This window comes from Borostomias antarcticus (assembly GCF_949987555.1).
Source record: "Borostomias antarcticus genome assembly, chromosome: 25".
In the NCBI taxonomy this organism is placed as follows: domain Eukaryota; kingdom Metazoa; phylum Chordata; class Actinopteri; order Stomiiformes; family Stomiidae; genus Borostomias; species Borostomias antarcticus.
In genome coordinates, this window is record NC_140258.1 from 3,363,550 (window position 1) to 3,377,310 (window position 13,761).

Genomic DNA, 13,761 nt, shown 5'->3' on the forward strand with positions numbered 1-13,761 from the left:
GCGTCTCGATCCAATGAGATTAGAGAATGTAGAATTTGACACGACATGTGATACTCATACTGATATTGTACTGATCAGGCTGCAACCAGATGGTGTAGGTGTGAATACAGCGCAGCCTCTAGGGGAATAAGCACTATTAACTGGGCGATAAAGCCTTTAGTGAAGCAGATGCTACAATGTTGGCATATGCACTGAGGGAGACCCCCACGATTCTCACTAGCCAGTCAATGTCTACGAGAAGGACAGATTTGCTTCTGGTCAGCAAAACTCCCTGCCATTCAGATTTCTGGGTAGTGGAGTTTAATCCCTGTAGCCTTCGCGGCCTCCTTCCTGCGAACTTTTCGACCCAAGGTGGTTGCGAGCCCGGTGGAGCTGTTGTCCCGTCCATCACCTGATCCAGCTGGTTCCGTAACTGGAAACCGATCTCACGCTGCAGCGCTTCTTCACGATCATGTTGATGTAGGCCTTCATGATCTTGGTGATCTCCCTGACCTGATGATGATACAACATAAACACAGTCACCCGCCAGGAACAAGTACATGTGGAATACACACAGGAACATTATTATACGCTATTCAGTACATGTGGAATACACACAGGAACATTATTATACGCTATTCAGTACATGTGGAATACACACAGGAACATTATTATACGCTATTCAGTACATGTGGAATACACACAGGAACATTATTATACGCTATTCAGTACATGTGGAATACACACAGGAACATTATTATACGCTATTCAACAGCCAATAAAACCATGGCTCTGAGATGCTACGATGCGACGACGATGTGTTTATAGTGCAGTTCCAAGCGATGGCGTTTGAAAGTACCTGTGGCGTTTCGAAGAACATCTCCCTCTCGTCCACGGTGATCTTGTAGGTGTTGGGCTGCGGGGCCCCGAAGAAGACGATGTGTTCGTAGGGGAATGTCTCCAGGGGCCGGGGCTCTCCTCTCTTGTACACAGACACGTTCTCAGCACTCACGCTTAGCCACAGGTCGTGAGGGAAACCTCCTTCCTTACACTGCAGACACACACACACACACACCTGGTCAGAGACATTGGCTAACATCAAACAAACACTGTCTGGTAACCTTCAAGTGACATCATCTTTGTTACCCACCGTGATAAGGGTAAAAACATCGTACACACATTAACACTTTGTACACATTCTGTATATACACACATCACACACAACATTTTGTATTTTGTACTGTCATTTGCACAGTCCTGTCTTTGCACTGTCCCGTCTAGTCCTTCCACCCCGTCAAATGATGTCTCCATGAGTATTATGCACCAATTGACCAGAACAAATTCCTAGTATGTGTAAAAACTACCTGGCAATAAAACCCAGTGTGATGGTATGACTTGGGTCAAATAAAAACCGTGTCAGAAAGGCATCTTAGGGGGCGGTCACACCTGGAAAAGACACTTTAAACACGGACGCTTCAAAGACGCTTGAAATGCCTGGGCCAAATATGACGATGACGAAATGGCGCTTCTCGCGTCTGACGCTCAAAAAGTTGAAAAAAGTTTAGTAGTCAAATCGTTTTTTTATTCGTCTACAACTCAAAACTGACGCGCCTGCAAGAAAAGACGCCCGTCGAAAAAGACGACGGAACGCCAGTCAGACGCGCCGTATCATAGGAAATCAATGGTTTTACTAGCATCTCGTTTCTAGCGTCTTTCCCAGGTGTGATCGCCCCCTTAAGGCTGTATTGTGTTTGCAGTCCTGCGCGTCAGATCAGTCACCTCCACGTCGAAGAGCGTGGATCCGTAGCCGTGCCACTCCTTGATGACGGTCATGTACTTGAGCATGGCCTGGTGCTGGTCCAGCCCCCTCAGCCTGGCCCACTTCTCCAGGACGCTGGCGCGCGTGGCCGACGTCTCCTCCTTCACCCACATCTCCAGCATCTGCTCCTCCTCCATCCTCTGCTTCTTCACCGAGCCCGTCTTCAGGCCCCGCCTCAACGTGCCGTCCAGGAAGCTGGTGCGCCGGCGCTCCAGGGTGTGGCCTGGCGTGCCGCCGGTGGTGGCCCCGCCCCCGCCCCCTGCCTTGGTGAACTGCAGGATGCGGCCCACGGGGTAGACGGCCTCCAGGGTCAAGCCCACCCGGGCCTTGTCCCCGTGGAGGAACTGCAGCCGCAGGGCGGCCAGGTGCTGCAGGGTCTCCTCGGGGGCCGGGAAGTGGCCGCTGGTCAGGCTCTCATGGGCCTGCAGACACAGAGGGGGAGGGCAGCCAATCAGACAATCAACCAATCAACCAATCAACCAATCAACCAATCAACCAATCAGCCAATCAACCAATCAACCAATCAACCAATCAACCAATCAGACAATCAGACAATCAACCAATCAGACAATCAACCAATCAGACAATCAACCAATCTCTTCATTGTCCCATGAGGGAAACCTGAGGAGGTCGGTCAGGATCAATAACAAAGACTGATGCAAGAAGAGAGAGTGAATCGTATATATTTATTACACGGCTCTCTGAAATACTCGTCTCTGATTGGACAATCGCACGTTCTACCGGTGAATTATTTCTCAATAATTCACCGGCAACAAGCGATATTCGCCGCTGCTAAGGGCAACACATTATACACGTACGTCTATGGGCGACAGTTGAAAGTTGTCTGAAAGTTTGAATTCTAAACAATAACGGTTTGACTGCTGTAGCCTGCTATGTTCAATCTCTGAAAACGTCCGTTGCCCAAGCACACAGAAACCATTTTCCTGGCGAAATAAAAAGTGTAACTTTTTGACGTTACGTTGGTAACTAGCCGTATAATAAGCGGGATAACGTAGCGAGGTGAAGTCCGACACCGCCTCCATCTCCTGCAGCGAGTTGAAGATCTTCACCGCCTCGTCCTGGAGGCTGGCGTAGCCCTTCTCCTTTTGCACTGTGAGAGAGAGAGAGAGAGAGAGAGAGAGAGAGAGAGAGAGAGAGAGAGAGAGACAGAGAGAGAGAGAGAGACAGAGAGAGAGAGAGAGAGAGAGAGAGAGAGAGAAAGACAGAGAGAGAGAGACAAGAGAGAGAGAGAGAGAGAGACAGAGAGAGAGAGAGAGAGAGAGAGAGAGAGAGAGACAAAGAGAGAGAGAGAGAGAGAGAGACAAAGAGAGAGAGAGAGAGATGAGGCCTTTTTCCATCAAAAAGATAATTTGCTCAAAATAGATCTAAAGCATCTAAAAGTGACTGCGCCATGGTTGATGGGAAAATAATTGAATCGATTGAATACCAATTTAGAAAAACGAATTACTAAAATGCACATCAACACGGGGCATTCGAGCTAACTCGCTAGAATCACTAGAATGGAAAACCGTGTGAGGGCTTCTAATACCGCTCAAATTTACATCGATTTACACGTTAATTCGCTTGAAAATCTTATGGAAAAAGGTTTATAGACAGAGAGCGCTAGTTATACTGAGAGAGATAAGATATTCACTACTAAAGGCTCGTTCAGAGACCATAAGCTCCAGCTTTGTGTATTTCACTATCAACGAACAGTGGCCCCCTGCGGAGAGGGATCAGAGAGTCGACTCACAGTGGACGCTGACGTCCCCGTAGGGCAGAGGTAGTAGTGGGGAGTGCAAAGGATGCTGGGTATATCTCAGGATGGGGTTCCTCCAGTAGGTCTGCTCCACAGCCTCCACATTGAGACTGCTCTCCTGGAGAGAGAGGCAGCGGGATCAGGGATCGGCTTGTAATGCCTGGGAGGACGGCTACAGGGACAGCTAGTAGCGTGGTAGCGCGAGGTCAAAGGTCAAAGTCAACACAGGAAGAAACCGCCTGCTTTGGAAGGGATGCATGCCGTGGTTTGAGCCAGGATAGCACTAAGCACTGCACACAGCTAAATGAAGACATTCTGGAGAAAAGAGGAAAAAATACGATGTTCACAGAAGGAGGCTGAAGCCTGAAATAAAGGAATATCACTTCAAACACACACAGTGAGCTCCACTCAAGTGACTCACTTAACTACAGTGTGTGTGCCTGGTCACAGGCAGGGAGGGCCTAGGTAGGGGCCTGCACAGCTGAACATGGGAGATGGACATGGGTTACAACAGAGCTCAGACGGGAATGCTACTCGACAATACATAAAAGGGTCATAGGTCAACGACACATTGATGAACACATGATCTCGAAGGCCTGGCCTAGCTAGCGTTTCCCGGCGCTGTGTTTCTGATCCGAGTGAGATTTGATAGCGGAGGCGGGGATCGGGGTACCTTGATGTCCCTGATCAGTTGCTGGGTGGGGGTCTCGATGGGCACCTTACTGTCGATGGCCCCCTGGATGGCTGAGGCCCACCTCATTGCCTCGTTGAGTAGCTTGGTGTAGAGGCGGTACGAGTGTTTCCGCCCGTGGACTATGATGTTCCAGTAGCCTGGGTGGACAAGGAGGGGACGGGGAAGGTCAAAACAGAGAGAAGCTGGAGACATTTTGTTTTTAAAGCACTGACTTAGCTTGGTACAATAGGTTACTACTGCCACCATTTTTCTTATGCCTATCCAACTCTTTCCTATCTACAAGTGGCTAGACCTGCGGTGGGGGTGTTTGTAATTGTAACCAACCCTTGGAGTGCCAACACAATTGAAAACGGCGTCCGTACTCACCGGTCTCCTTGAAGACCTTCTCGTCCGGCTGCACCACTGAACACAGGCTGTTGAGCACCAGGGTTCCCAGCTTGGAGGTGCCGCGCTCGGAGGACTTGTAGTAGTCCAGAGAGTTGGTGGTCAGGACGAACCAGCGCTTCTTCAGCTTCAAAGAGGAGCTCTTGGCGCCGGACTTCATCTCTTTGTGCAGCCAGCCTGGGGGGGGGGGGGGGGGCAGAGAAGGAGACTGAGAAACACTGAAGCTGTGTTCGGAATCGCTCCCTATTCACTATATAGTGCACTATATAGGGCGTCAGCCATTTTGTTTGTAGTGTCCGAATTCTCCGCGGAATTTTCGTTCCCTATATAGTTCACTATTTATTACCCACAATTCACCTTGATTTGCAGGGAACAGTGCATGTACCCTACATTTTCTCCGTTCCCTAGGTAGTTCACTACATGGTGAACCCTATATAGGGAATAGGGAGTGAGGGAACGAGGGAGCGATTCCGAACACAGCTTGAGAAAACCGCATCCATCCATAACGATACAGGAGACTTGATACATTTTGTCAAAGTCCATTTGGCTCCACATGCACCTCCTACACAAAGGATCACGCTAACCTCGTACATTGCAGCGAGCCTAGTTCTACCCAAGGCTAGTTCTACCAAATCACATCTTGAGTCAGTACGGTCAACTCTGCCGCATAAAAGTCAACCCTATAATCAGGCCCCGGCATCCCAGACTGACCACAGGACTGACCTCTGACCAGGAACTCCTGCCCGTCCACCCGGGAGTCTCCCTTGGGCTTCTGCAGCAGGCCGATCCAGTGGTGCATCTCCTCCGGCGTGTCGGCGTTGCAGTGGATCACCCGGTTGGCTGTGATGATCACAAACGAGTTGGGCCTGGGGACACATCAATCAATCAACCAATCAATCAATCAATCAAAGCTTTATTTGTATAACGCATTACATCAGAGGCAAAACAATGCGCTTTACAGAGAACAAGGGAGGTGGGCATACGACCCACTCTCTACATATTCCAGAGGGAAGCAAAAAAAACAGTATCATCACATACGTGGTAAAAGGACTGCGCTTCTATAGCGCCATCCTGCCTTGACGCTTTTACAATGGCCTCTCATTCACACACACATTCACACACCAATGGTGACAGGTGCTAGCCTGCTCATTGGAAGCAATTTGGGGTTCAGTGCCTTGCTCAGGGACACTTTGGACAGGGGGAGTCAGGATTCGAACCGCCGACCATGCTGTCATTGGACAACCCGCTCTACCTCCTGAGCCACAGCCGCCCTGATATGACATACAGGGCCCGTAAGAGCAGCAAAATAAACTGTTGTTGTTGTTATGCGAAGGTCATAAGGTCATGCTATTGCAGTCTGAAACGAAATAATTGCTGGAGAAAACAGGTTCTTCCTGGAAAACGGTGCATCAGCATGAGATCCAGCAGAGCAGAGTGACTGAAGGCTCGGTTCTCACCTGTCAGGGTTGTCAGAGGCACAGACCGAGTCGATCAGTCCAACATCCAGAGTTCCCTGGAAGGAAATGCAAATTGTTTTCCCGATTTACATGAAATATTTACATCCACAAGATACATACTGTAGCTCTAAACTACCATCGACAAGCTGGATCTCTAGCAGATGGGTCGGAGGAGAGAGAGAGAGAGAGAGAGAGAGAGAGTCTGTTGTTACTGCAAGGTTGAGGAGCCAGAACCCAAGAATTGTATTCCCCTGTACCTGTACAATGGATGTAATAATAAAGGAATCTGAAGAGAAGAGAGAGACATAGACAGACAGAGAGGGAGAGAGAGAGAGGGGGAATAAAGGAAGAGAGGGAGGGAGGGAGAGAGAGAAAGAGACAGAGAGTCAGTGACAGAGGTGGCCCTCACCACAGCGTTCTTGGGGTTGGCCTGCTCGGGGTGCATCTCCGTGAGCTGCTCTGGACTGGCGCTGTGGACGCGACTCAGCACATTGAACCAGCCGCTGCAGGGGCACAGAGAGGAAGAGGAGGATGTGGGGGAGAGATACACTGATCAACGCCACTACTCTAGTTCACCAGTAGAGGGAGACATACATCTATCATTTGATTATCAGGCAAAACACCAGAGTAAACTTTGGTAAATGGTAAATAGACTGCACTTATATAGCGTTTTTATCCAATGCACTTTACAATGGCCTCTCATTCACCCATTCATGCATACATTCACATACCAATGGCAGCAGCTGCCATGTAAGTGCAATTTTTTGTTTTATTTTCATTTTTTTGTGTGTGAAAATTCTTTTTGGGATTTTATCCTGTTATCACAATCATTTTGTGCTTGGGATATATTTCACTGCTTCCCCTACCATTATGGGACAACCTATATTTAATGGGTTACTGTATTTAATGTGTTACTGCTGTGAAATGGTGGAAATGAAAATTCTATCATAATCAAATCAAAAATCGAATCTGCGATAATTTGAAATCGAATTCTGACCCCAAGAATAGAAATCGAAATGAATTGTGCGATCACGAGTGATTCCCATCCCTAACCAGCAAATACCAGTATTCTCTACATGGTGGTGCATACAAAGCAGGAGCACTGTGCTCGTACCTGGCGTCTTCAGGGGACTCTGCGTAGATGTGGTCCTCTCCTCCGTCACGATGTTCAGAGCGTTCTCCTTCTCGTGGTTGTCCACAATCTCCCTGTGAGGAGGTCAACACAGAGCGGGGACGCCGTCAGAACCAGAACCGTCTGGCGCTGAGTGCTGAGAAAGACGTCGCCTCAACACGCTCTGTATCTAATGAATGGTGAATAGACTGCACTTATATAGCGCTTTTCCACCTTAGCGGCACTCAAAGCGCTTTACAATGGCCTCTCATTCCCCCATTCACACACACATTCACACACCAATGGTGGTAGCTGCCATGCAAGGTGCTAACCTGCTCATTGGGAGCAATTTGGGGTTAGGTGTCTTGCTCAAGGACACTTCGACATGTGGACAGTCGGAGCTGGGATTCGAACCACTGACCCTTCGATCATTGAACGACCCGCTCTACCAACTGAGCTTCAGCCGCCCCCCTAAGTAACACTTTAGCCACAGAACACACCATGAACAGAACCAAAAGGCAGGACTGTTACGACGTAGTGTTGCGTAGCCGGACCTCTATCTCCACACTGCGTTTACGCTGGGCCAGCGCGGGAGAAAGGTCTGGCTGGACTCATTAACATTTGGGGATAAGGGCGAAAAAAAATGGAGTGGTTGCTAGGTTGTTGTTTTATGCACTGTAGTCTGTTTTGAATCTGATTGGGCGGACAATAGATTTTGCCGCCGCTGATTGGGCAGTAATAAACGAATGACAAGGCTTATCCCCAAAACCTACATCCGCTGAGTCACGCTAGTTACGACATAGCAACAGTTAGCTTCCTATCCGTCTAAACGCGGTCCCAAGTCGGGGGAGCAGGCTCTCACTTGGCCGCGCGGATGTCGATGGTTCCCTTCAGCTTGTCCTCGCTGTCGTTCTCAAAGTAGGCGAGCTTGGACTCCCGCAGGACGAACCAGCGCATCTTCCAGTTGCGCCGGGACAGCGTGGACATGCCGCCGCCCTTCTTGTACAGCCAGCCGGACTTGAGGGAGTCCTGCTTGGCCCGGAACCACATGAAGGTCTCGTCTTTCAGTACGCACCAGCGCCGTCGCCATGGGATCATCAGCCCCCCTGAGAGAGAGAGGAGAGAGAGAGAGAGAAAGAGAGAGAGATAGGAGGAGGAGAGAGTGAGAGAGAGAGAGAGAGAGAGGAGGAGAGAGAGAGAGAGAGAGAGAGAGGAGAGAGAGGTAGGAGGAGAGAGAGAGAGAGAGGAGGAGGAGAGAGAGAGAGAGTGAGAGAGAGAGAGAGAGAGAGGAGGAGAGAGAGAGAGAGAGAGAGGAGGAGAGAGAGGAGAGAGAGAGTAGGAGGAGAGAGAGAGAGAGAGGAGGAGGAGAGAGAGGAGGAGAGAGAGAGAGAGAGAGAGGAGGAGAGAGAGAGGAGGAGAGAGAGGAGAGAGAGAGGAGGAGAGAGAGGGGAGGAGAGAGGAGGAGGAGAGAGAGAGAGAGAGGAGGAGGAGAGAGAGAGAAATGAGAGAAAGAGAGAGGATTGAAAGAGAGAGAGAGGGGGGGAGGGAAAGCGAGAGAGAAGGAAAGAAAGAGAGGAGAGAAAGACAGAGAGTAGGAGAGAGAGAGGGTGGGGGAGAGAGATAAAGAGAGAGGGAGGAGAGAAAGAGAGAGAGAGGGGGAAGGAGAGGTTGAGAGAAAGAAACAGACATTCTCTGATGAAGGCTTGTTTGGACGGCCAAATAAACTGGTGAAATCGAGGCGCTGTCCCTGTCCTGCTTTCTGTCCCTGTCCTGCTTTCTGTCCCTTTCCTGCTTTCTGTCCCTCCCCTGCTTTCTGTCCCTGTCCTGCTTTCTGTCCCTGTCCTGCTTTCTGTCCCTTTCCTGCTTTCTGTCCCTGTCCTGCTTTCTGTCCCTGTCCTGCTTTCTGTCCCTGTCCTGCTTTCTGGAGCTGCACATATTCAGATGTAATTTTCCTACTTTTTGCTTTAGCACAACAGTAAGTGTCTCTTTTTGAGAAGGTGCATCCAAAATCTCCTCTGATACAGACATCTAGTGATCATTTCTGTCACGAGTGCCCCTACCATTCTCAGAAAAACACCATGAACATGCCTCAGTTGGTCATGGGACTGGTCAGTGTCCAGTGAAGATCAAGTGTTAACAGCTGCAGTATAAGGAGCCCGCTGACCACTAGCTATTGTTTGTATGGATGACCGCCTATAAAGAGAGACCACGCTGAAAGCCGAGTCGTCTGAGCAGAGAACGCTGAACGCAATAGCGTCTCACTGTGACTGACCCAGATATCTGGATATTGTTTTAGTAAATAAGTGTTGAATCCGATCTACAATCCCCCTTCCGGTAAATTGCATTCCTCTCCGGCCATTGATTCTTCAGCACCAGACAAATCAATAGACCATCGCATGGTACAGTCAGAAGAGGGCAGTATAGGAGTGCATATTCATTACCAGGATGGAAGGCGAGGTGGGTTTTTAAACATACATCTCTCCCCGTTTCTTGTACCAGAGAAGTAGCGCACTCTTCTCCTCAGAGCTATTCTCCTGCTAGCCCGGCTAGCTAACAAACCACCGCAGCGTTTCGGCACGCGAAAGCCCCCCCCCCCCCCCCCCCCCGACCTCTCAGCCCCCCCCCCCCACCCCAGACCTCTCAGCCCCCCCCCCACCCCCGACCTCTCAGCCCCCCCCCACCCCCGACCTCTCAGCCCCCCCCCCCCACCCCCGACCTCTCAGCCCCCCCCCACCCCCGACCTCTCAGCCCGGTGGGCGCGGTACCGCGCCTCCACCTACCCTTCATGTAGAGGTAGCTGTGGAAGTACGGGGGGCCGCTCCCGTTCAGCAGGTTCGCCCTCCCGTTGGACACCTCCTCGTCGGTGTCCACGTAGCCGTCGTTGTCCTCGTCGCCGTCGATGAACTGAAACACGGGCGCGACTCGTTAGAGGGGGGCGGGGCTCCGACAGGAGCGATCTGCAGTGTCAGGTATTGTTGTATCGTATTAATTTTCTTGTTTTGTTGTTCATTTTTGTTGTTCATTTTTGTTGTTTGTTGTTGTTGTTCTGTGTATGTGTGTTTTTTTTTTAAGTTCAATAAAGTTGCAGCATCACTCAGCTAGCAACCACATTTAGTCTGGTCTTTTTGCAAATGAAGAATGTCTAACACGGGATTTGGAGCAGCAAAAACACAGGTTGTATAAGTTTCCCTGTACAGAGTCTTTAGAAATAGACACTTGGCCTAAGCCTGTCTACCCTCTCTCTCTAGCCACGTGTTCCAAGGCCAAAATGCCCCTTAAATACTGTTTTCCTGCCTGCGTATCGGTATCAGCTAAAGTTCTGATTAAATGGTGCTAGGGGGGCCAAGATGACCCTTACTTGCTATTCACAGTGTGCTTGTGCTAGACCTGAAGGTTCCATAACACTCGTGTGCATCAGCTGTGGCGCGTAATATGTATGACGCAACGCCTAGACTTCAACCATTAATGAATTTATGACTATCAGGAGGGCCTTCTTTCTAAATAAGATATTAGATGGTGGGATTAGGCCTCTCTCCTAGTCTGCACTCCCAAAGTTGACCCCTTAGCATGACCCTTCTGCTAGGCCTGGTTGGCAGAACAGCTATTGTATATTTACCAGTGCGTGTTGACAACCCACTAGAAACTACAGGGCACACATATATGTTATATGCTAATCTCTCCAAAATCCATCAAAATTTACATCCAAATCAGGTGAACGGTTTAGGAATTATAACAAATGTTATATGTGGTACCCCCTTTTTTAAATCCCCCCCCCCAATTTTTCACTATTTACTCCATTAACTAGACATTGAAAGAGAAAACAACACTAACTCTGCACTTGTTTTATTCCAGATCAGAGGAACATAGTGGTCGATGATCAGCCCAGACAGGAATGAAGATGTGGGAAAAGACAAAAGACACAACCCATGCATTATCAATTTTGTTTGACTCACTGACATGAAAAGAAGACACTACCATTGCTTAAAAATATGTAAACTGTATAAACTTGTGATCATGATCATGATGCTGAGCCCAGTTTCTTAAGTGAGTGAGAGCATACATGCGCTCGTTGCACGCAAGCTTTCCTCAGTATTGTGACAGTACTACTACTTTTTAAACAGGTAATAAGAATTATTTGACCTTTCAATTCTCTTCACTTACATTAACAGACAGTGGCCGGGTTTCCCGAACGTGTTAAAAAGCACTTAACTCCAAAGTACTTCTTAACTCCCATGCAAAGGGTTGCTTAAGAAGGGTTCCTTAAGAAGGTTCTTTATCGGGAAACCTGGTTAGTGAGTGTGTGGTCTCTGAAATAATAAAGAAATATCATATATAGCCTAACTAACAGAAATACTTACAGAAATAACTAAATATCCTAACTCAAATACTAATTGAATTGCTGAAACTGAGCCAGGAACAGTCTGTCTAAGCCTGTTGCTGCCCTCCTGTGGCCGAAAACGGTAAATGCAGTCTATCACCGATACACATTTGTAGCCAACAAGAACGTGGACTAAATCATAGCCTACTTGGACAACAGAACATAATGAACATAAAAATAAAACAAAGTAGGCTACAGTTACTCTGAGCTACCAATAGCCTACAGTATAACCAGAGATTACATGATAATAATATGAAGAAGCTATCAAAATCCCTACCGAAGCCATAACTAGCAAAATAGGGCTAACGCTAATATAGCTAACAATGTGACCTCAAACTTCATATTCCCACCTTAGAAATAGCTAAGGTACGGCCATATGCAAACGGATGCAGAACATTTGATTCATGCTTTTATTTCAAGCCGACTTGATTACAGTAATGCACTCTTCACTGGCCTCCCCCCAAAAGCACTGAGAGACTTCAGCTCATTCAAAACTCTGCAGGCCCACTGTTAACAAAAACCAAGAGGAGAGAGCACATTTGTCCAGTCTTAAATGCTTTACATTGGCTTCCAGTAACATTAAGAGTTGATTTTAAGGTCCTCCTCCTTATATACAAAGCCCTTAATGGGCTTTAATGGACCAAGCATTGCTAACTCCCTTGTCAATTACGCGCCTTCAAGAACATTGCGATAATCCACTGCTGGTTTACTAGAAGTTCCCAGCAACAACAGTCGGCCGATCAGGAGTGCAGCCGTTGTCAATTATGGCCCAAAGCTATGGAACACAATACAGATATCAGGGAAGCCAGCTCGCTAAATAGTTTTAAAAGAAAGCTATAAACGTATCTCTTAACTTAAGCTTTTAACTAGCTCCTTTTGCACTTGCAGGCTACTGTACTTTTCTTTATTTTATCTCCAGCACAATATTTTATTAAATTGTAATTTTACACTGTATTTTACTTGATTTCTTATCTTCATCTCTTATTGTGTTTTGTCTTCCATCTTATTTACCTGCTTGTTGTTTATTTGACATCTTTTTATTTGAAGCACTTTGAGCTAGTTGTATGAAAAGTGCTATATAGGCTACATAGTGTAGTATTGTTATTATTATTATTATTATTATTATTATAATATAACACCCCACCAGGTGGCGCTGTTGTGCAAGATGCATCTTAGCCTACAACTGTGTTTCGGAAAAATCTAATTTATAATTAATACAAAATAGTGATTCAGTGGTGAAAATAGCATGTATAAATATAATAAACCTGACTGACACTATGTATAGTGCTGTTTTGCAGTAATTCCCTTTGTATGAGCGTGTCACAGACTGCTCTGACTCGGCAGAGGGGCACCGAAGCGTTCTCCCCTACTGTTGCTATAGCGACAATGTGAGCGTGGTCGGGAGTAATGTGAAAAAATATCACGCAGATTTAATTGGGTGGAGGGGCAGAAAAGTCTCTTCCCCTACGAAATCTACCTGGCAACAGGTTTAGCCAGGGAATAATGAAACAACGTTGATCAAAGTTGAACTACTGGGTCATTGTCAATGTCGATCTACGTTAGCCAATGCTGCTAGCTAAAGTTTTGTAGAGATTAAAAGTGTTTTCAGGTGCAACAATGAATAGTGTAGATTATTTGTTTAATGTGCGGTTTAGTACATTGAAACTTGAAGAGAAACTGGAAATAAAACGTTTAGTGCCATACGACCAGAAGAATTGGTGCTGCTCCAGGCTGGAGATAAGGTAACCCGTACCTTCAAACAGGAATGGTTTGAGATAAAGAAGTGGCTAACTGCTAGCACCTCGAGAAGTGCGCTGTTCTGTTTCCCTTGTATTCTTTTTGGTGGAGACTCTGTTTGGGCATCGTCTGGACTCAAAGACATTAAACATCTGTCAGAAAGAACAGCGAAGCATGCAAGCTCTGCGTCCCATCTGAACTGTGCCATGAAGCTGGGTTTACTGGGGCAGCTCAACGTCCCATCTGAACTGTGCCATGAAGCTGGGTTTACTGGGGCAGCTCAACGTCCAGGCACAGATGATGCGTTTCGCCTTTCCATCGCGGAGCACAACAAACAGACCGAGGAGAATCGGTATGTTCTGGGGAGGCTGATCACTTTTACCGTAGACTAATTGGCTACCTTTAGTTCTTGTGATGCCCTTAAGACACCTGCAGATATATTC

The 13,761-nt window shown here is 47.7% G+C and overlaps 1 pseudogene across 1 annotated transcript in view; it reads right to left on the reverse strand.

The window, feature by feature from the left end:
- Positions 1-387: 387 nt before the first annotated feature.
- The window catches only part of LOC311325902 (unconventional myosin-X-like), a 45,881-nt pseudogene continuing 32,507 nt past the window's right edge, over positions 388-13,761 (reverse strand). The window contains exons 3-15 of the transcript in view: positions 9,984-10,107; positions 8,066-8,309; positions 7,207-7,298; positions 6,502-6,595; positions 6,093-6,148; positions 5,359-5,501; positions 4,618-4,812; positions 4,231-4,388; positions 3,552-3,675; positions 2,791-2,909; positions 1,759-2,220; positions 839-1,030; positions 388-492 (exon numbers count right to left, since the gene is read on the reverse strand). The product of the transcript in view is annotated as an unconventional myosin-X-like (transcript). The remainder of the gene's footprint in view (positions 493-838; positions 1,031-1,758; positions 2,221-2,790; positions 2,910-3,551; positions 3,676-4,230; positions 4,389-4,617; positions 4,813-5,358; positions 5,502-6,092; positions 6,149-6,501; positions 6,596-7,206; positions 7,299-8,065; positions 8,310-9,983; positions 10,108-13,761) is intronic.